Raw genomic sequence first — 22,522 nt, forward strand, 5'->3', positions numbered from 1 at the left:
CGTGTCAGAGCAAGTCAGCACGTGTCACAGTGTGTCTCAAAGTGTCAGAGAGTGTCACAGTGTATCAGAGGTTTTCACAGCGTATTAGAGAGAGAGTCAGAGAGTGTCAGAGAGTGCCACAGTGTGTATCAGAGAGTTTCAAAGAGGCTCAGAATGCGTCACAGTGCGTCTCAGAGAGTGGCAAAATGTGTCGCAGAGAGAGAAAGAGACAGTCACAGTGTGTCTCAGAGAGAGTCAGAGAGTGTAACAATGTGTCTCAGGGCGTGTCAGAGACAGTTACGGTGTTTCTCAGAGAATGAGAGAGAGAGTCAAAAAGTGTCACACTGAGTCACACTCTATCAGAGAGGATCTCAGTGTGTTTCAGAGAGTGTCAGAGAGATTCACAGTCTGTCACAGAGAGTGTCAAACAGGGTCAGAGAGTGTCACAGTGTGTCTCACAGAGTGTCACAGTGTGTCTCGGTGTCTCACAGTCGGTTAGAGAGATTCAGAGAGAGACAGAGAGTGTCACAGTGTGTCTCAGACAGTGTCAGAGAGAGTCAGGGAGTGTCAGTGTTTCTCAGTGAGTGTCAGAGAATGTCAGCGATTGTCACAGTGTGTCACAGTCTGGCAGAGAGTGTCACAGTGTGCCTCAGAGTGTGCCACAGTGTGTCAGAGAGAGAGTCAGAGAGGGTCACAGTCTGTTTCAGAGAGTGTCACAGTCTGTTTCAGAGAGTGTTAGAGAGTGTCGCAGTGTGTCATTGTCGGTCAGAGAGTGTGACAGTGTGTCTCACAGTCTCACAATCGGACAGAGAGAGACAGGAAGTGTCACAGTGTGTCTCAGAGAGTGTCAGAGAGTGTCACACTGTGTCTCAGACAATGTCAGAGAGAGTCAGAGAGCGTCACAGTGTGTCTCAGAAGTGTGTCAGAGAACGTCAGAGATTGTCACAGTGTGTTACAGTGTGCCTCAGACAGTGTCAGAGTGAGTCCGAGAGTGTCACAGCATATCTCAGAGATTGTCAGAGTGTGTCGCAGTGTATCACAGTCTGTCAGAGAGAGTCACAGTGTGTCTCAGAGAATGTCACAGAGTGTTGCAGTGTGTCACAGTGTGTCTCAGAGATGTCAGAGAGAGTTAGAGAGTGCCACTTTGAGTCAGACAATGTCACAGTGTGCCTCAGAGACAGTGAGAGAGTGTCCAAGTATATCAGAGAGAAGCACAGTATGTCTCCAACAGTGTCATTGAGTATCACAGTGTGTGTCAGAGAAAGTCAGAGAGTGTCAAAGAGGGTCAGAGTGTGTCACAGTGTGTCTCAGGGATTGTCAGAGAGAGTCATGGAGTGCCACAGTGGTTCACAGTCTGACAAAGAGTATCACAGTATGTCTCAGAGATCGTCCGAGATTATCACAGTGTCTTGGAGGGGGATACCATATGTCTCTGAGAGTGTCAGAAAGTTGCACAATGTCTTAAAGAGTGTCACAGTGTGTCGGAGAGAGAGACAGTCACAGAGTGTTTGAATGTGTCAGAGAGTGCCACAGCATGTCTCAGAGAGTGTCAGAAAGAGGCAGAGAGTCCCATAGTGTATCACAGTCTGTCAGAGAGTGTCACAGTCTGATTCGGATAGTGGCAGAGATTGTCAGAGAGAGTCAGAGAGTGTCACATGTGTCTCAGACTGTGTCAGGGAGTGACAGAGAGTGTCAGTGTGTCTCAGAGTGTGTCAGAGCATGTCAGCGATTGCCACAGTGTGTCACAGTCTGTCAGACCGTGTCACAGTGTGCCTCAAAGAGAGTCAGAGAGTGTCACAGCGTGTCTGAGAGTGTCAGAGAGAGTCAGAGAGTGTCACAGTCAGTCAGAGAGTGTCACAGTGTGTTTCAGAGACTGTCAGAGAGGGTCATTGGCTGTTTCAGAGGGTGTCAAAAGTGTTGCAGTGTGTCACAGTCTGTCAGAGATTGTCAGTGTGTCACAGCGTGCCTCAGACTGTGTCAGAGAGTGTCATAGTGTCTCAGACAGTGTCAGAAAGAGTCAGAGTGTCACCGTGTGTCTCAGAGTGCGTCAGACAATGTAAGAGATTGTCACAGAATGTCACAGTCTGTCAGAGAGTGTCACAGTGTGCCTCAGTCAGTGTCAGAGAGAGTCCGAGAGTGTCACAGCATGTCTCGGAGATTGTCAGAGAGTGTCGTAGTGTGACACAGTCTGTCAGAGAAAGTCACAGTGTGTCTAAGAGAATGTCAGAGAGTGTCGCAGTGTGTCACAGTGTGTCTCAGAGAGTGTTAGGGTGAGTTCGAGAGTGTAACAGTGAGCCAGAAAATGTCACAGTGTTTCTCAGAGACAGTGAGAGAGTGTCAATGTATATCAGAGAGTGGCACACTATGTCTCAGACAGTGTCAGAGAGTGTCACAGTGGGTGTCAGAGAAAGTCAGAGAGTGTCAAAGAGGGTCAGAGTGTGTCATAGTGTATCTCAGACAGTGTCACAGTGTGTCTCAGGGATTTTCAGAGAGAGTCATGGAGTGCTACGGTGTGTCACAGTCTGTCAGAGAGTATCACAGTATGTCTCAGAGAGCGTCCGAGATCATCATAGTTCTTAGAGAGGGATACCATATGTCTCTGAGAGTGTCAGAAAGTTGCACAATGTCTTAAAGAGTGTCACAGTTTGTCAGAGATTGACACAGTGCGTCAGGGAAAGAGTCACAGAGTGTCAGAATGTGTCAGAGAGTGTCACAGTATGTCTCAGACAGTGTCAGAGAGAGGCAAAGAGTCCCACAGTGTATCACAGTTTGTCAGAGAGTGTCACAGTTTGACTCAGATAGTGGCAGAGAGTGTCAGAGAGTCAGAGAGTGTCACATTTGTCTCAGACAGTGTCAGGGAGTGTCAGAGAGTGTCAGTGTGTCTCAGAGAGTGTCAGAGAATGTCAGTGATTGCCACAGTGTGTCACAGTCTGTCAGAGAGTGTCACAGTGTGCCTAAGAGAGTGTCACAGTGTGCCTCAGAGAGTGTCACAGTCTGTTTCAGAGAGTGTCAGAGAGTGTCGCAGAGAGTCACTGTCAGTCAGAGAGTGTCACAGTGTGTCTCACTGTTTCACAATCGGTCGGAGAGAGACATAAAGTGTCACAGTGTGTCTCAGAGGGTCAGAAAGTGTCACAGTGTGTCTCAGACAGTGTCAGAGAGAGTCAGAGAGTGTCACTGTGTATCAGAGAGTGTCAGAGAATGTCAGGGATTGTCACAGTGTGCCTCAGACAGTGTCAAAGAGTGTCACAGACGGTTTCAGAGAGTGTTGCAGTGTGTCACAGTCATTCAGAACGTGTCGCAGTGTTCTCAGGCAGTGTCAGAGAGTGTCCAAGAGTGTCACAGCATGTCTCAGATCTTTTCAGAGACTGTCGCAGTGTGACACAGTCCGTCAGAGAGAGTCACAGTGTGTCTCAGAGAGTGTCGCAGTGTGTCACAGTGTGTCTCAGAGAGGGTCAGAGAGAGTTGGAGAGTGTAACACTGAGTCAGAGAATGTCACAGTGTGCCTCAGAGACACTGAGAGTATGTGTCCGACAGTGTCAGAGAATGTCACAGGAGGTCTCAGAGAGTGTCGCAGTGTGTCACAGTGTTTCTCACTGAGTGTCAGAGAGAGTTAGAGTGTGTCACATTGAGTCAGAGAATGCCACAGTGTGTCTCAGGGACAGTGAGTGAGTGTCAACGTTTATCAGAAAGTGCCACAGTATGTCTCAGACAGTGTCAGAGAGTGTCACCGTGGATGTCAGAGAGTGTCAGAGACTATCACAGTGTGTTACAGAGAGTGTCAAAGAGGGTCGGAGTGTGTCACAGTATGTTTCAGAGAGTGTCACAGTATGTCTCAGGGAGGGTCAGAGAGAGTGAGGGAGTGTCACAGTGTGTCACATTCAGTCCGAGAGAATTACAGTATGTCTCAGAGAGAGTCAGAGATTATCATAGTGTATTAGAAAGGGATACAGTATGTCTCTGAGAGTGTCAGAATGTGTCACCGTGTGTAAAAGAGTGTAATAGTGTGTCAGAGAGTGTCAGAGTGTGTCTCACAGAGTGTCAGAGAGTGTCACAGAGCGTTTCATACAGAGTCTAAAAAAATCACAGTATGTCACACAGTCTGTCTGAGAGTGTCATAGTCTTTCTCAGAGAGTGACACAGATAGTCAGAGAGTAGTACATTGTGTAAGAGAGTGGAACAATATGTCTCAAAGAGTCAGAAATTGTCAAAGATGTTCTCAGAGAGTTACAGAGAACAGAGAGAGTCAAAAAGTGTCGCAGTCTGTCAGAGAGTGTCACAGAAGGTTTCAGAGAGTGTCAGAGAGAGTAAAGGATTGCCAGAGTGTGTTCCAGAGAGTGTCAGAGAGGGTCAGAGTATGTCACAGTCTGTCTCAGAGTGTCAAAGATGATCAGTGTGTGTCACAGTGAGTCTTAGAGAGTGTCACAGTGTATCAGAGAGTGTCACAGTGTCTCACAGTCGATCAGAAATTGTCAGAGAGGCAGAGAGTGTCACAGTGTTTCTTAGGCAGTGTCAGTGAGAGTCAGAGAGTGTCACAGTCTTTCAGAGAGTGTCACAGTGTCTTTCAGAGTGTGTCAGAGAGAGTCAGAGAGTGTCAGAGTGTGCCTCAAAGCGAGTCAGTGAGTGTTACGGTGTGTCTTAGCGAGTGTCAGCATGGGTCATGGTGTGTCAGAGAGTGTTTGGGTGTCAGAGAGAGAGTCAGAGTGTATGACAGTGTGTCAGACAGAGTCACAGTGTGTCTCAAAGAGTGTCAGAGCGAGTCAAAGAGTGTCACAGTGTGTCTCAGAGTGTGTCAGCAAGTGTCACAGTGTTTCAGAGAGTGTCACAGGGTGTCGAAGAGAGAGTCAGAGAATGTCACCGGGTGTGAGAGAGTGTCACAGCGTTTCTCAATGTGTCAGAGTGAGTGAGAAAGTATCACAGTCTGTCTCAAAGTGTCAGAGAGTGTCACAGTATGTCAGAGGTTATTACAGTATACCAGAGAGAGAGTCAGACAATGTCAGAGAGTGCCACAATGTCTCTCAGAGAGTTTCAAAGAGGCTCAGAGTGTGTTACAGTGCGTCACAGAGAGTGGCACAATTTGTCGCAGACAGAGAAAGAGAGAGTCACAGTGTATCTCAGAGAGAGTCAGAGAGTGTCACAGTGTGTCTCAGAGCGTGTCAGAGACAGTCACAGTGTCTCTCAGTGAGTTTCAGAGAGAGTCACAAAGTGTCACAATTTATCAGAGAAGGTCACAGTGTATTTCAGAGAGTGTCAGACAGGGTCACAGTCTGTCTCAGTGTGTCAAAGAGGGTCAGAGTGTGTCACAGTGAATCTTAGAGAATGTCACAGTGTGTCAGTGTCGGTCAGAGTGTGTCACAGTGTGTCTCAGTGTCTTATAGTCGGTCAGAGAGAGCTCAGGAGAATCACAGTGTGCCTCAGAGAGTGTCAGAGAGTGTCACAGTGTGTCTCAGAGCGTGTCAGAGAATGTCAGAGATTGTCACAGTCAGTCAGAGAGTGAAACGGTGTGCCTCATAGACTGTCAGAGAGAGTCACGGCCTGTTTCAGAGAGTGTCAGAAGTGTGACAGTGTGTCACAGTCTGTCAGAGAATGTCAGAGATTGTCACAGTCAGTCAGAGAGTGTCAGAATGTGTCTCAGAGAGTGTCAGAGAGTGTCACAGTGTGTCTCAGAGAATGTCAGAGAGTGTCACAGTGTCTCACTGTCGTTCAGAGAGTGTAAAAGTGTGCATCACTAGCTCATAATCGGTCAGAGAGAGACAGAGATTGTCACAGTGTGTCTCAGAGAGTGTCAGAGAGAGTCAGAAAGGGTCACAGTGTGTTTCAGAGATTGTCCAAGAGTGTAGCAGTGTGGTACAGTCTCTCAGAGAGTTTCAGAGTGTGTCTCAGAGAGTGTCAGTGAATATCAATGCGTGTCTCAAGGTGTCAGAGAGTATCACAATCTATCTCAGAGAGTGTCACAGTGTGTCTCAGAGAGTATCAGCGTGTGTCAGAGTGTGTTGGGGAGTGTCACAGAGAGTGGCACTTAATGTCTCAGTGAGTATTAAAGTATGTCTTAGAGTGTGTCATAGAATGTCAGAGAGTGTGACAGTGTATCACCGTCTGTCAGAGAGTGTCACAGTGTGTCAGTGAGTGTCACAGTATGTCTCGAAGAGAGTCAGAGAGTATCACTGTGAGTCTCAGAGAATGTAAGAGAATTCAATTCGTGTCTCAGAGTTTCAGAAAATGTCACAGTGTATCTCAGAGAATGTCTCAGGTTGTGTTTCAGAGATTGTCGGAGAGGGTCAGAGTATGTCACAGTGTGTCTCAGAGCGTGTCACAGTGTATCACAGAGTGTCACAGTCTCTCACATTCGGTCAGAGAGTGTCAAAGAGTGTCAGATAATGTCACAGTGTTTCTCAGGCAGTGTCAGTGAGAGTCAGAGTGTCACAGGCTGTCAGAGAGTGCCACAGTGTGTTTCAGAGTGTGTCAGAGAGTGTCACAGTGTTTCTCAAAGAGTTAGAGTGTGTCACAGTTTGTCTCAGAGTGTGTCAGCAAGTGTCACAGTATTTCAGAGAATGTCACCGGGTGTCAGAGAGTGTCACAGCGTGTCTCAGCGTGTCAGAGTGAGGCAGAAAGTGTCACAATGTGTCTCAAAGTGTCAGAGAGTGTCACAGTGTGTCAGAGTTTTCACAGTATATCAGAGAGAGAGTCAGAGGGTGTCAGAGAGTTCCACAGTGCGTCGCAGAGGGTGGCACAATGTGACGCAGAGAGAGAAAGAGAGAGTCACAGTGTGTCTCAGAGCGTGTCAGAGACAGTTACAGTGTTTCTCAGAGAGTGTCAGAGAGAGTCAAAAAGTGTCACATTGAGTCACACTCTATCAGAGAGGGTCACAGTGTGTTTCAGAAGTGTCAGAGAGAGTCACAGTCTGTCTCAGAGTGTCAAAGAGTGTCATGGTGTGTTACAGTGAGTCTTAGAGAGTGTCACAGTGTGTCAGTGTCGGTCAGAGAGTGTCACAGTGTGCCTCAGTGTCTTACAGTCTGTCAGAGAGAGCCAGAGAGTATCACAGTGTATCTCAGAGCGTGTCAGAGAATGTCAGAGATTGCCACAGTCAGGCAGAGTGTGCCACAGTGTGACTCAGAGACTGTCAGAGAGGGTCAAGGTCTGTTTCAGAGAGTCTCAGAAGTCTCAGTGTGTCACAGTCTGTCAGAAATTGTCACAGTGTGTCGCATTCTGTCAGATAGTGTCACAGAACGTTTCAGAGAGTGTCAGAGAGACTCAGAGAGTGCCACATTGTGTTTCAGAGAGTGTCAGAGAGGATCAGAGTATGTCACAATGTGTCTCAGAGAGTGCCAAGTGTGTTTCAGAGAGACTCATAGAGGGTCAGAGTATGTCACAGTGTGTCTCAAGAGTGTCACAGTGTATCAGAGAGTGTCACAGTGTCTCACAGTCGTTCAGAGCGTGTCACTGAGAGTCAGAGAGTGTCGCAGTGTTTCTCAGGCAGTGTCAGTGAGAGACAAAGTGTCAGAGTCTGTCAGAGAGTGTCACAGTGTGTTTCAGATTGTGTCAGAGAGAGTCAGAGAGGGTCACGGTGTGTCTCAGAGAGTATCAGCGAGAGTCAGAGAGTGTCACAGTGTGTCTCAGAGAGTGTCAGCAATTGTCAAAGTGTGTCAGAGAGTGTCATAGGGTGTCAGAAAGTGAGTCAGAGAGTATGACAGTGTGTTAGAGATTCGCGGTGTGTCTCAGAGTGTTAGAGAGTGTCATAGTGTGTCTCAGAGCGTGTCAGAGAGTGTCACAGTGTATCTCAGAGTGTGTCAGAAAGTGTCACAGTGTTTCAGAGAGTGTCACAGGGTGTCAGAGAATGTCACAGGGTGTCGGAGATTGTCACAGCGTGTCTCAGCGTGTCAGAGTGAGTCACAAAGTGTCACAGTGTGTCTCAAAGTGTCAGAGAGTGTCACAGTATGTCAGAGATTTTCACAGTATATCAGAGAGAGTCAGAGAGTGTCAGAGAACGCCACCGTGCATCTCAGAGAGATTCAAGGAGGCTCAGAATATGTCACAGTGCGTCCCAGACTGGTACAATGTGTCGCAGAGAAAGAGAGAGTCACAGTGTGTCTCAGAGCGTGTCAGAGACAGTCACAGTGTTTCTCAGAGAGTGTCAGAGAGAGTCAAAAAGTGTCACACTGAGTCACACTCTAGCAGAGAGGGTCTCCGTGTGTTTCAGAAAGAGTCACAATCTGTCTCAGAGTGTCAAAGAGGGTCAAAGTGTGTCACAGTGAATCTTAGAGAGTGTCACAGTGTGTCATTGTCGGTCAGAGCGTGTCACAGTGTGTCTCCGTGTCTTACAGTCTGTCAGAAAGAGCCAGAGAGTATCACAGTGTGTCTCAGAGAGTGTCAGAGAGTGTCACAGTGTGTCTCAGAGCATGTCAGAGAATGTCAGAGATTTTCACAGTCAGTCAGAGAGTGTCACAGTGTGCCTCCGAGACTGTCAGAGAGAGTCACGGTCTGTTTTGGAGAGAGTCAGAAGTGTCGCAGTGTGTCACAGTCTGTCAGAGAATGTCAGGGATTGTCACTGTCGGTCAGAGAGGGTCACAATGTGTCTCAGAGCGTGTCAGAGACAGTTACAGTGTTTCTCAGAGAGTGTCAGAGAGAGTCAAAAAGTGTCACATTGAGTCACACTCTATCAGAGAGGGTCACAGTGTGTTTCAGAAGTGTCAGAGAGAGTCACAGTCTGTCAGAGAGAGTCACAGTGTGTGTCAGAGAATGTCAGAGTGTTGCAGTGTGTCACAGTGTGTCTCAGTGAGTGTCAGAGAGAGTTAGAGTGTGTCACATTGAGTCAGAGAATGTCACAGTGTGTCTCAGAGACAGTGAGAGAGTGTCAAAGTTTATCAGAGAGTGGCACAGTATGTCTCAGACAGTGTCAGAGAGTATCACAGTGGGTGTCAGAGAGTGTCAGAGAAAGTCAGAGACTATCACAGTGTGTTATAGAGAGTGTCAAAGAGGGTCAGAGTGTGTCACAGTGTGCCTCAGAGAGAGAGTCACCGTGTGTCTCAGGGAGTGTCAGAGAGAGTCACAGGGTTTCTCAGAGACTGTCAGAGAGAGTCGAAAATTGTCACACTGAGTCACACATTATCAGAGAGGGTCACAGTGTGTTTCACAGAGTGGCACAATGTGTCGCAGAGAGATAAAGAGAGTCACAGTGTGTCTCAGGGAGAGTCAGAGAGTGTCACAGTGTGTCTCAGAGCATGTCAGATACAGATACAGTATTTCTCAGAGAGTGTCAGATAGAGTCAAAAAGTGTCACTCTGAGTTACACTTTATCAGAGAGGGTCACAGTGTGCAATTTGCTGCAGAGATTATCACACCTGGACATGAGCCTCATGGATACCAACTGAGTTGGAAACCTGTGTGGGAATCGATGAGAAAAAGCGACTCAATAAATTTTAACAAGTTCCATGGTGCTTTTTAGAAATGCAGTTTCTGTTCACCTCAATCCAAAAGGCAGTTTCTGAACATAGTAACAGAAGTCAAAAGGTAATTACCTCACCCCACCCCCACTCCGGAAGAGGTGCTAACTGCCCTTGATTGCTGTTTGTTCACGATGTGAAGAGCTCTCACGCCTGAGTCACCGTCACGTCTCTGGTTGCTGAGTGAATCACAAAGAAGGACTTTCTCCAGAGCTGCAACTGCCTCACTTCCCCACTCGCCTTCCCCGTTTACATTTTCCTGCTCGTCAGTGATTTAAAGAAAACCAAATGGATGCGATGTCATTCTGTAGCCTCTCTGTCGATTCCTCCGTTTCAGTTCCAACGTGGCTTAGATCTCGGGGCGCACCTTAATACTAGCGACGCTATGAAAGCACAGGTCCAGAGTTTCCTCTGAGAGTGTAATTTCTTTCATTGCTGTTGCTGATTGAATGAGCCACTAACGTGTGAACTGCTCCAAAACATGATTCAGGACCTCTGGTGCCAATTCTCGCACGTTGAATAACGACAGACACCTTCCAAATGAGGTCTTTCAGAGACGACTTTGGGATACATTTGACAGACAGACTAGTCGAAGAATCCGTGGTGCACTGTGACACCAGCACATCAGCTTCTTCCCTGTCTTTGAACCGGGCCGCCTGCGCAAGGAATGCGAATGCGGTAATGCTTTTCGTGGAAGGATCAGAAGGGGGTAACTACACTCTCAAACAGAATGGCATATGATCAGAACGATGTTGGAGAAAAACTTTACAATGCTTTGCACAGTAATTAAATGGAATCGCATTGCATTGCACGACGAGAGAAGATTTTTTCAAGCAAATTCGAAGGCAGGTTTGCACATGGGAAAGCAAGCAAGAAAGCTCCGTTCTTGTCCATGTCAAAGGCTGCCGTTGAAGAGCAAAGCAGTTTCTGCCCAGTTTCGAACTGGGGACCTTTCGCGTGTAAGGCGAACGTGATGACCACTACACTACAGAAACAAACCGCGGTCGCCCCCGCTGCAGCTCAGTGGCATCCAGCCCTGAAAGTTGAAGCCATTCTACCTTTCACCTTTCTGTTTCCGTTAGCTCGTTGTTTAATGGGACTTGTTTAATTTTGGCGATGTGGTGAGCATGACCGAGATACACCGAAGTATCTGTTTCCACGCGGTGTAACCCGGAAACGTTGTGTTGCTTACACCTGCTTTAAAGAATTACGTTTTTGCGGAGCTTACCGTCGCAGTCTGTGGCAAAATCATTTAGTCTGTTCGACGGCTCACGGGAAAGGTAGCATTGTGAAACACTGCAGAAACGAACGACTTCCTTATTTTTGCTCCGACTGACCATACTCCGTGAAAGTTTCCCAGATTCTCAGTTGAGGATTTTTGCAGCTGGAAGTTACCTCAGAAACCCTGTTAATTCGTAATGTATTGAGCGAATCGCAAAACAGAAAGGATTTAACACGGAACACAAACAAAACTGGAAAACCAAATGCATTTTCAGACACAGCGAGCATGAATGCTAAATGTGAGACAGTCCGGGGGCATGAGCCATAAAGTAATCACACAAATAACAACAGGGCAATTCCAAACTACTCTTTCAAACATACTGGAGCCTGAGTGCACCACCACTGCCCAGACAATGCTGCAAAGAGACAAAGAAAGAACATAATAAGAATGGGCCATAAAAAGTGAATTTCACCAATCACAGTCTCGATTAGATTACCTTTCCCTTCCGATGACTCCAGGACGGAAAAGGAGGAAGTGGGAGAAATTCAATAACATATGACATCGAAATACATTGGAACGATTTTCTCATTGGCCAGAAAACCAAATAACGACGAGTCGAGTCACCGTAGGACTCTGTTTCGCAACAACAGTCTCCATTCGGTTCCAGTAAAAGCTCAACTTGCCTGGAACAGAAAGCAACAGTGGAGCCGCTGGCGATTTTCCGCGCGGGAGGCGAACACGAGCCTGACAGCACAGACACTTTGGAAAATTCGGCACTTACCAACACCACAATTAATTCCCCGGGATGCAAACTCATTTTGCTTCTGTTTTAAACAGAAATGCCGCAGGGGATCGAAACAGCATTTAAACTAGCTGCTCCGCAGAAATGGCAGCGGTGGGATTCGAACCCAAGCCTCTGCCGAGGCTGGAGCCTTAATCCAGCGACTTAGACCGCTCGGCCACACTACCAACACGCCCACGACTCCATTTTCTTGCACTTCCAATTGTGTTCCTGCATAACAACAGATGTAAACTCACGTGAAAAGGGTTCCATGATCCCTCTCCGACTCGCACAGCTGCTGGGATGTGCCCGTCTACAATATCAATTTCTCAGCAGTTAACGATAGCCCATCAATCCAGACAAAAATCACTGGTAAACTGAGTCTATCTTCTCAGACTTCGATTCAGCTACAGATGTATCTGTGAGTGCGTGAGAATATATGATCGATTATGATTGGGTCAAATTACCATGAGCTACTTGACATTACTGCAATTTCGATTCTTGCTTTGCTCAATGATTTCACCCATTGCTCGAAACAGGACAACTTTCACGTTTACACGGAACATGAAACACACCGGACTACAGGGGAAATGCACAAAGCTGAGCAGGCCGTGTCCCAAATCATACCGTGCAGCATAGTTTCAGTCACTGTGTCTGTTTTGCAGAATAAGGTTCCCAAAGAATGTTCCACCCTAAAACCGGAGGTAGCATTACAATTCGAGAAGGACAGATTACATTGTGAGGAAGGTCTGACCTCGGGGCCGGTTCGAGATGCCACTTTCCTTGCCTTTTACCTAACCGTGCAATTTGCTGCAGATTGCACCTGGACATGAGCCTCATGGATACCAACTGAGTTGGAAACCTGTGTGGGAATCGATGAGAATAAGCGACTCAATAAAGTTTAACAAGTTCCATGGTGCTTTTTAGAAATGCAGTTTCTCTTCACCTCAATCCAAAAGGCAGTTTCCGAACATAGTAACAGAAGTCAAAAGGTAATTACCTCACCCCACCCCCACTCCGGAAGAGGTGCTAACTGCCCTTGATTGCTTTTTGTTCACGATGTGAAGAGCTCTCACGCCTGAGTCACCGTCACGTCTCTGGTTGCTGAGTGAATCACAACGAAGGACTTTCTCCAGAGCTGCAACTGCCTCACTTCCCCACTCGCCCTCCCCGTTTACATTTTCCTGCTCGTCAGTGATTTAATGAAAACCAAATGGATGCGATGTCATTCTGTAGCCTCTCTGTCGATTCCTCCGTTTCCGTTCCAACCTGGCTTAGATCTCGGGGCGCACCTTAATACTAGCGACGCTATGAAAGCACAGGTCCAGAGGTTCCTCTGAGAGTGGAATTTCTTTCATTGCTGTTGCTGATTGAATGAGCCACTAACGTGCGAACTGCTCCAAAACATGATTCAGGACCTCTGGTGCCAATTCTCACACGTTGAATAACGACAGACACCTTCCAAATGAGGTCTTTCAGAGACGACTTTGGGATACATTTGACAGACAGACTAGTTGAGGAATCCGTGGTGCACTGTGACACCAGCACATCAGCTTCTTCCCTGTCTTTGAACCGGGCCGCCTGCGCAAGGAATGCGAATGCGGTAATGCTTTTCGTGGAAGGATCAGAAGGGGGTAACTACACTCTCAAACAGAATGGCATATGATCAGAACCATGTTGGAGAAAAACTTTACAATGCTTTTGCACAGTAATTAAACGGAGCGGCATTGCATTGCACTACGAGCGACGATTTATTCGAGCAAACTCGAAGGCAGGTTTGCACATGGGAAAGCAAGCAAAAAAGCTCCGTTCTTGTCGATGTCAAAGGCTCCAGTTGAAGAGCAAAGCAGTTTCTGCCCAGTTTCGAACTGGGGACCTTTCGCGTGCAAGGCGAACGTGATGACCACTACACTACAGAAACAAGCCTCGGTCGTCCCCGCTGCAGCTCAGTGGCATCCAGCACTGAAAGTTGAAGCCATTCGACCTTTCACCTTTCTGTTTCCGTTAGCTCGTTGTTTAATGGGACTTGTTTAATTTTGGCTATGTGGTGAGCATGGACGAGATACACCGAAGTATCTGTTTCCACGCGGTGTACCCCAATAACGTTGTGTCGCTTACACCTGCTTTAAAGAATTACGTTTTTGCGGAGCTTACCGTCGCAGTCTGTGGCAAAATCTTTTCGTCTGTTTGACTGCTCACGGGAAAGGTAGCATTGTGAAACACTGCAGAAGCGAACGACTTCCTTACTTTTGCTCCGACTGACCATACTCCGTGAAAATTTCCCAGATTCTCAGTTGAGGATTTTTGCAGCTGGAAGTTACCTCAGAAACCCTGTTAATTCGTAATGTATTGAGCGAATCGCAAAACAGAAAGCATTTAACACGGAACACAAACAAAACGGGAAAACCAAATGCATTTTCAGACACAGCGAGCATGAATGCTAAATGTGAGACAGTCAGGGGGCATGAGCCATAACGTAATCACACAACTAACAACAGGGCAATTCCAAACTACTCTTTCAAACATACTGGAGCCTGAGTGCACCACCACTTCCCAGACAATGCTGCAAAGAGACAAAAAAAGAACATAATAAGAATGGACCATAAAAAGTGAATTTCACCAATCACAGTCTCGATTAGATTACCTTTCCCTTCCGATGACTCCAGGACTGAAATGAAGGAAGTGGGAGAAATTCAATAACATATGACATCGAAATACATTGGAACGATGTTCTCATTGGCCAGAAAACCAAATAACGACGAGTCGAGTCACCGTAGGACTCTGTTTCGCAACAACGATGAAATAGCAGTCTCCATTCGGTTCCAGTAAAAGCTCAACTTGCCTGGAACAGAAAGCAAGAGTAGAGCCGCTGGCGATTTTCCGCGCGGGAGGCGAACACGAGCATGACAGCACAGACACTTTGGAAAATTCGGCACTTACCAACACCACAATCAATTCCCCGGGATGCAAACTCATTTTGCTTCTGTTTTAAACAGAAATGCCGCAGGGGATCGAAACAGGATTTAAGCTAGCTGCTCCGCAGAAAGGGCAGCGGTGGGATTCGAACCCACGCCTCTGCCGAGGCTGAAGCCTTAATCCAGCGGCTTAGACCGCTCGGCCACACTACCAACACGCCCGCGACTCCATTTTCTTGCACTTCCAATTGTGTTCCTGCATAACAATAGATGTAAACTCACGTGAAAAGGGTTCCATGATCCCTCTCCGACTCGCACAGCTGCTGGGATGTGCCCGTCTACAATATCAATTTCTCAGCAGTTAACGATAGCCCATCAATCCAGACAAAAATCACTGGTAAACTGAGTCTATCTTCTCAGACTTCGATTCAGCTACAGATGTATCTGTGAGTGCGTGAGAATATATGATCGATTATGATTGGGTCAAATTACCATGAGCTACTTGACATTACTGCAATTTCGATTCTTGCTTTGCTCAATGATTTCACCCATTGCTCGAAACAGGACAACTTTCACGTTTACACGGAACATGAAACACACCGGACTACAGGGGAAATGCACAAAGCTGAGCAGGCCGTGTCCCAAATCATACCGTGCAGCATAGTTTCAGTCACTGTGTCTGTTTTGCAGAATAAGGTTCCCAAAGAATGTTCCACCCTAAAACCGGAGGTAGCATTACAATTCGAGAAGGACAGATTACATTGTGAGGAAGGTCTGACCTCGGGGCCGGTTCGAGATGCCACTTTCCTTGCCTTTTACCTAACCGTGCAATTTGCTGCAGATTGCACCTGGACATGAGCCTCATGGATACCAACTGAGTTGGAAACCTGTGTGGGAATCGATGAGAATAAGCGACTCAATAAAGTTTAACAAGTTCCATGGTGCTTTTTAGAAATGCAGTTTCTCTTCACCTCAATCCAAAAGGCAGTTTCCGAACATAGTAACAGAAGTCAAAAGGTAATTACCTCACCCCACCCCCACTCCGGAAGAGGTGCTAACTGCCCTTGATTGCTTTTTGTTCACGATGTGAAGAGCTCTCACGCCTGAGTCACCGTCACGTCTCTGGTTGCTGAGTGAATCACAACGAAGGACTTTCTCCAGAGCTGCAACTGCCTCACTTCCCCACTCGCCCTCCCCGTTTACATTTTCCTGCTCGTCAGTGATTTAATGAAAACCAAATGGATGCGATGTCATTCTGTAGCCTCTCTGTCGATTCCTCCGTTTCCGTTCCAACCTGGCTTAGATCTCGGGGCGCACCTTAATACTAGCGACGCTATGAAAGCACAGGTCCAGAGGTTCCTCTGAGAGTGGAATTTATTTCATTGCTGTTGCTGATTGAATGAGCCACTAACGTGCGAACTGCTCCAAAACATGATTCAGGACCTCTGGTGCCAATTCTCACACGTTGAATAACGACAGACACCTTCCAAATGAGGTCTTTCAGAGACGACTTTGGGATACATTTGACAGACAGACTAGTTGAGGAATCCGTGGTGCACTGTGACACCAGCACATCAGCTTCTTCCCTGTCTTTGAACCGGGCCGCCTGCGCAAGGAATGCGAATGCGGTCATGCTTTTCGTGGAAGGATCAGAAGGGGGTAACTACACTCTCAAACAGAATGGCATATGATCAGAACCAGGTTGGAGAAAAACTTTACAATGCTTTTGCACAGTAATTAAACGGAGCGGCATTGCATTGCACTACGAGCGACGATTTATTCGAGCAAACTCGAAGGCAGGTTTGCACATGGGAAAGCAAGCAAGAAAGCTCCGTTCTTGTCGATGTCAAAGGCTGCAGTTGAAGAGCAAAGCAGTTTCTGCCCAGTGTCGAACTGGGGACCTTTCGCGTGTAAGGCGAACGTGATGACCACTACACTACAGAAACAAGCCTCGGTCGTCCCCGCTGCAGCTCAGTGGCATCCAGCACTGAAAGTTGAAGCCATTCGACCTTTCACCTTTCTGTTTCCGTTAGCTCGTTGTTTAATGGGACTTGTTTAATTTTGGCTATGTGGTGAGCATGGACGAGATACACCGAAGTATCTGTTTCCACGCGGTGTACCCCAATAACGTTGTGTCGCTTACACCTGCTTTAAAGAATTACGTTTTTGCGGAGCTTACCGTCGCAGTCTGTGGCAAAATCTTTTCGTCTGTTCGACTGCTCACGGGAAAGGTAGCATTGTGAAACACTGCAGAAACGAACGACTTCCTTACTTTTGCTCCGACTGACCATACTCCGTGAAAATTTCCCAGATTCTCAGTTGAGGATTTTTGCAGCTGGAAGTTACCTCAGAAACCCTGTTAATTCGTAATGTATTGAGCGAATCGCAAAACAGAAAGCATTTAACACGGAACACAAACAAAACGGGAAAACCAAATGCATTTTCAGACACAGCGAGCATGAATGCTAAATGTGAGACAGTCAGGGGGCATGAGCCATAACGTAATCACACAACTAACAACAGGGCAATTCCAAACTACTCTTTCAAACATACTGGAGCCTGAGTGCACCACCACTTCCCAGACAATGCTGCAAAGAGACAAAAAAAGAACATAATAAGAATGGACCATAAAAAGTGAATTTCACCAATCACAGTCTCGATTAGATTACCTTTCCCTTCCGATGACTCCAGGACTGAAATGAAGGAAGTGGGAGAAATTCAATAACATATGACATCGAAATACATTGGAACGATTTTCTCATTGGCCAGAAAACCAAATAACGACGAGTCGAGTCACCGTAGGACTCTGTTTCGCAACAACGATGAAATAGCAGTCTCCATTCGGTTCCAGTAAAAGCTCAACTTGCCTGGAACAGAAAGCAAGAGTAGAGCCGCTGGCGATTTTCCGCGCGGGAGGCGAACACGAGCATGACAGCACAGACACTTTGGAAAATTCGGCACTTACCAACACCACAATCAATTCCCCGGGATGCAAACTCATTTTGCTTCTGTTTTAAACAGAAATGCCGCAGGGGATCGAAACAGCATTTAAACTAGCTGCTCCGCAGAAATGGCAGCGGTGGGATTCGAACCCACGCCTCTTTCGAGACTGGAGGCTTAATCCAGCGCCTTAGACCGCTCGGCCACACTACCAACACGCCCACGACTCCATTTTCTTGCACTTCCAATTGTGTTCCTGCATAACAACAGATGGAAACTCACGTGAAAAGGGTTCCATGATCCCTCTCCGACTCGCACAGCTGCTGGGATGTACCCGTCTACAATATCAATTTCTCAGCAGTTAACGATAGCCCATCAATCCAGACAAAAATCACTGGTAAACTGAGTCTATCTTCTCAGACTTCGATTCAGCTACAGATGTATCTGTGAGTGCGTGAGAATATATGATCGATTATGATTGGGTCAAATTACCATGAGCTACTTGACATTACTGCAATTTCGATTCTTGCTTTGCTCAATGATTTCACCCATTGCTCGAAACAGGACAACTTTCACGTTTACACGGAACATGAAACACACCGGACTACAGGGGAAATGCACAAAGCTGAGCAGGCCGTGTCCCAAATCATACCGTGCAGCATAGTTTCAGTCACTGTGTCTGTTTTGCAGAATAAGGTTCCCAAAGAATGTTCCACCCTAAAACCGGAGGTAGCATTACAATTCGAGAAGGACAGATTACATTGTGAGGAAGGTCTGACCTCGGGGCCGGTTCGAGATGCCACTTTCCTTGCCTTTTACCTAACCGTGCAATTTGCTGCAGATTGCACCTGGACATGAGCCTCATGGATACCAACTGAGTTGGAAACCTGTGTGGGAATCGATGAGAATAAGCGACTCAATAAAGTTTAACAAGTTCCATGGTGCTTTTTAGAAATGCAGTTTCTCTTCACCTCAATCCAAAAGGCAGTTTCCGAACATAGTAACAGAAGTCAAAAGGTAATTACCTCACCCCACCCCCACTCCGGAAGAGGTGCTAACTGCCCTTGATTGCTTTTTGTTCACGATGTGAAGAGCTCTCACGCCTGAGTCACCGTCACGTCTCTGGTTGCTGAGTGAATCACAACGAAGGACTTTCTCCAGAGCTGCAACTGCCTCACTTCCCCACTCGCCCTCCCCGTTTACATTTTCCTGCTCGTCAGTGATTTAATGAAAACCAAATGGATGCGATGTCATTCTGTAGCCTCTCTGTCGATTCCTCCGTTTCCGTTCCAACCTGGCTTAGATCTCGGGGCGCACCTTAATACTAGCGACGCTATGAAAGCACAGGTCCAGAGGTTCCTCTGAGAGTGGAATTTCTTTCATTGCTGTTGCTGATTGAATGAGCCACTAACGTGCGAACTGCTCCAAAACATGATTCAGGACCTCTGGTGCCAATTCTCAAACGTTGAATAACGACAGACACCTTCCAAATGAGGTCTTTCAGAGACGACTTTGGGATACATTTGACAGACAGACTAGTTGAGGAATCCGTGGTGCACTGTGACACCAGCACATCAGCTTCTTCCCTGTCTTTGAACCGGGCCGCCTGCGCAAGGAATGCGAATGCGGTCATGCTTTTCGTGGAAGGATCAGAAGGGGGTAACTACACTCTCAAACAGAATGGCATATGATCAGAACCAGGTTGGAGAAAAACTTTACAATGCTTTTGCACAGTAATTAAACGGAGCGGCATTGCATTGCACTACGAGCGACGATTTATTCGAGCAAACTCGAAGGCAGGTTTGCACATGGGAAAGCAAGCAAGAAAGCTCCGTTCTTGTCGATGTCAAAGGCTGCAGTTGAAGAGCAAAGCAGTTTCTGCCCAGTGTCGAACTGGGGACCTTTCGCGTGTAAGGCGAACGTGATGACCACTACACTACAGAAACAAGCCTCGGTCGTCCCCGCTGCAGCTCAGTGGCATCCAGCACTGAAAGTTGAAGCCATTCGACCTTTCACCTTTCTGTTTCCGTTAGCTCGTTGTTTAATGGGACTTGTTTAATTTTGGCTATGTGGTGAGCATGGACGAGATACACCGAAGTATCTGTTTCCACGCGGTGTACCCCAATAACGTTGTGTCGCTTACACCTGCTTTAAAGAATTACGTTTTTGCGGAGCTTACCGTCGCAGTCTGTGGCAAAATCTTTTCGTCTGTTCGACTGCTCACGGGAAAGGTAGCATTGTGAAACACTGCAGAAACGAACGACTTCCTTACTTTTGCTCCGACTGACCATACTCCGTGAAAATTTCCCAGATTCTCAGTTGAGGATTTTTGCAGCTGGAAGTTACCTCAGAAACCCTGTTAATTCGTAATGTATTGAGCGAATCGCAAAACAGAAAGCATTTAACACGGAACACAAACAAAACGGGAAAACCAAATGCATTTTCAGACACAGCGAGCATGAATGCTAAATGTGAGACAGTCAGGGGGCATGAGCCATAACGTAATCACACAACTAACAACAGGGCAATTCCAAACTACTCTTTCAAACATACTGGAGCCTGAGTGCACCACCACTTCCCAGACAATGCTGCAAAGAGACAAAAAAAGAACATAATAAGAATGGACCATAAAAAGTGAATTTCACCAATCACAGTCTCGATTAGATTACCTTTCCCTTCCGATGACTCCAGGACTGAAATGAAGGAAGTGGGAGAAATTCAATAACATATGACATCGAAATACATTGGAACGATTTTCTCATTGGACAGAAAACCAAATAACGACGAGTCGAGTCACCGTAGGACTCTGTTTCGCAACAACGATGAAATAGCAGTCTCCATTCGGTTCCAGTAAAAGCTCAACTTGCCTGGAACAGAAAGCAAGAGTAGAGCCGCTGGCGATTTTCCGCGCGGGAGGCGAACACGAGCATGACAGCACAGACACTTTGGAAAATTCGGCACTTACCAACACCACAATCAATTCCCCGGGATGCAAACTCATTTTGCTTCTGTTTTAAACAGAAATGCCGCAGGGGATCGAAACAGCATTTAAACTAGCTGCTCCGCAGAAATGGCAGCGGTGGGATTCGAACCCACGCCTCTGTCGAGACTGGAGCCTTAATCCAGCGCCTTAGACTGCTCGGCCACACTACCAAAACGCACACGACTCCATTTTCTTGCACTTCCAATTGTGTTCCTGCATAACAACAGATGTAAACTCACGTGAAAAGGGTTCCATGATCCCTCTCCGACTCGCACAGCTGCTGGGATGTGCCCGTCTACAATATCAATTTCTCAGCAGTTAACGATAGCCCATCAATCCAGACAAAAATCACTGGTAAACTGAGTCTATCTTCTCAGACTTCGATTCAGCTACAGATGTATCTGTGAGTGCGTGAGAATATATGATCGATTATGATTGGGTCAAATTACCATGAGCTACTTGACATTACTGCAATTTCGATTCTTGCTTTGCTCAATGATTTCACCCATTGCTCGAAACAGGACAACTTTCACGTTTACACGGAACATGAAACACACCGGACTACAGGGGAAATGCACAAAGCTGAGCAGGCCGTGTCCCAAATCATACCGTGCAGCATAGTTTCAGTCACTGTGTCTGTTTTGCAGAATAAGGTTCCCAAAGAATGTTCCACCCTAAAACCGGAGGTAGCATTACAATTCGAGAAGGACAGATTACATTGTGAGGAAGGTCTGACCTCGGGGCCGGTTCGAGATGCCACTTTCCTTGCCTTTTACCTAACCGTGCAATTTGCTGCAGATTGCACCTGGACATGAGCCTCATGGATACCAACTGAGTTGGAAACCTGTGTGGGAATCGATGAGAATAAGCGACTCAATAAAGTTTAACAAGTTCCATGGTGCTTTTTAGAAATGCAGTTTCTCTTCACCTCAATCCAAAAGGCAGTTTCCGAACATAGTAACAGAAGTCAAAAGGTAATTACCTCACCCCACCCCCACTCCGGAAGAGGTGCTAACTGCCCTTGATTGCTTTTTGTTCACGATGTGAAGAGCTCTCACGCCTGAGTCACCGTCACGTCTCTGGTTGCTGAGTGAATCACAACGAAGGACTTTCTCCAGAGCTGCAACTGCCTCACTTCCCCACTCGCCCTCCCCGTTTACATTTTCCTGCTCGTCAGTGATTTAATGAAAACCAAATGGATGCGATGTCATTCTGTAGCCTCTCTGTCGATTCCTCCGTTTCCGTTCCAACCTGGCTTAGATCTCGGGGCGCACCTTAATACTAGCGACGCTATGAAAGCACAGGTCCAGAGGTTCCTCTGAGAGTGGAATTTCTTTCATTGCTGTTGCTGATTGAATGAGCCACTAACGTGCGAACTGCTCCAAAACATGATTCAGGACCTCTGGTGCCAATTCTCACACGTTGAATAACGACAGACACCTTCCAAATGAGGTCTTTCAGAGACGACTTTGGGATACATTTGACAGACAGACTAGTTGAGGAATCCGTGGTGCACTGTGACACCAGCACATCAGCTTCTTCCCTGTCTTTGAACCGGGCCGCCTGCGCAAGGAATGCGAATGCGGTAATGCTTTTCGTGGAAGGATCAGAAGGGGGTAACTACACTCTCAAACAGAATGGCATATGATCAGAACCAGGTTGGAGAAAAACTTTACAATGCTTTTGCACAGTAATTAAACGGAGCGGCATTGCATTGCACTACGAGCGACGATTTATTCGAGCAAACTCGAAGGCAGGTTTGCACATGGGAAAGCAAGCAAGAAAGCTCCGTTCTTGTCGATGTCAAAGGCTGCAGTTGAAGAGCAAAGCAGTTTCTGCCCAGTGTCGAACTGGGGACCTTTCGCGTGTAAGGCGAACGTGATGACCACTACACTACAGAAACAAGCCTCGGTCGTCCCCGCTGCAGCTCAGTGGCATCCAGCACTGAAAGTTGAAGCCATTCGACCTTTCACCTTTCTGTTTCCGTTAGCTCGTTGTTTAATGGGACTTGTTTAATTTTGGCTATGTGGTGAGCATGGACGAGATACACCGAAGTATCTGTTTCCACGCGGTGTACCCCAATAACGTTGTGTCGCTTACACCTGCTTTAAAGAATTACGTTTTTGCGGAGCTTACCGTCGCAGTCTGTGGCAAAATCTTTTCGTCTGTTCGACTGCTCACGGGAAAGGTAGCATTGTGAAACACTGCAGAAACGAACGACTTCCTTACTTTTGCTCCGACTGACCATACTCCGTGAAAATTTCC

General features: G+C 46.9%; 6 non-coding genes across 6 annotated transcripts; all 6 read right to left on the reverse strand.

Moving 5' to 3' along the window:
- Positions 1-10,338: 10,338 nt before the first annotated feature.
- Positions 10,339-10,411, reverse strand: trnav-uac (transfer RNA valine (anticodon UAC)). Its single transcript has one exon. It is a non-coding gene; the product is annotated as a tRNA-Val (tRNA).
- Positions 10,412-13,267: 2,856 nt separating this feature from the next.
- trnaa-ugc (transfer RNA alanine (anticodon UGC)) lies at positions 13,268-13,340 on the reverse strand. Its single transcript has one exon. It is a non-coding gene; the product is annotated as a tRNA-Ala (tRNA).
- Positions 13,341-16,207: 2,867 nt separating this feature from the next.
- On the reverse strand, positions 16,208-16,280 carry trnav-uac (transfer RNA valine (anticodon UAC)). Its single transcript has one exon. It is a non-coding gene; the product is annotated as a tRNA-Val (tRNA).
- Positions 16,281-17,405: 1,125 nt separating this feature from the next.
- trnal-aag (transfer RNA leucine (anticodon AAG)) lies at positions 17,406-17,487 on the reverse strand. The gene has a single exon. It is a non-coding gene; the product is annotated as a tRNA-Leu (tRNA).
- Positions 17,488-19,147: 1,660 nt separating this feature from the next.
- trnav-uac (transfer RNA valine (anticodon UAC)) lies at positions 19,148-19,220 on the reverse strand. The gene has a single exon. It is a non-coding gene; the product is annotated as a tRNA-Val (tRNA).
- Positions 19,221-22,087: 2,867 nt separating this feature from the next.
- trnav-uac (transfer RNA valine (anticodon UAC)) lies at positions 22,088-22,160 on the reverse strand. The gene has a single exon. It is a non-coding gene; the product is annotated as a tRNA-Val (tRNA).
- Between the last annotated feature and the right edge of the window lie 362 nt (positions 22,161-22,522).

Source organism: Chiloscyllium punctatum, chromosome 18 (assembly GCF_047496795.1).
Source record: "Chiloscyllium punctatum isolate Juve2018m chromosome 18, sChiPun1.3, whole genome shotgun sequence".
In the NCBI taxonomy this organism is placed as follows: domain Eukaryota; kingdom Metazoa; phylum Chordata; class Chondrichthyes; order Orectolobiformes; family Hemiscylliidae; genus Chiloscyllium; species Chiloscyllium punctatum.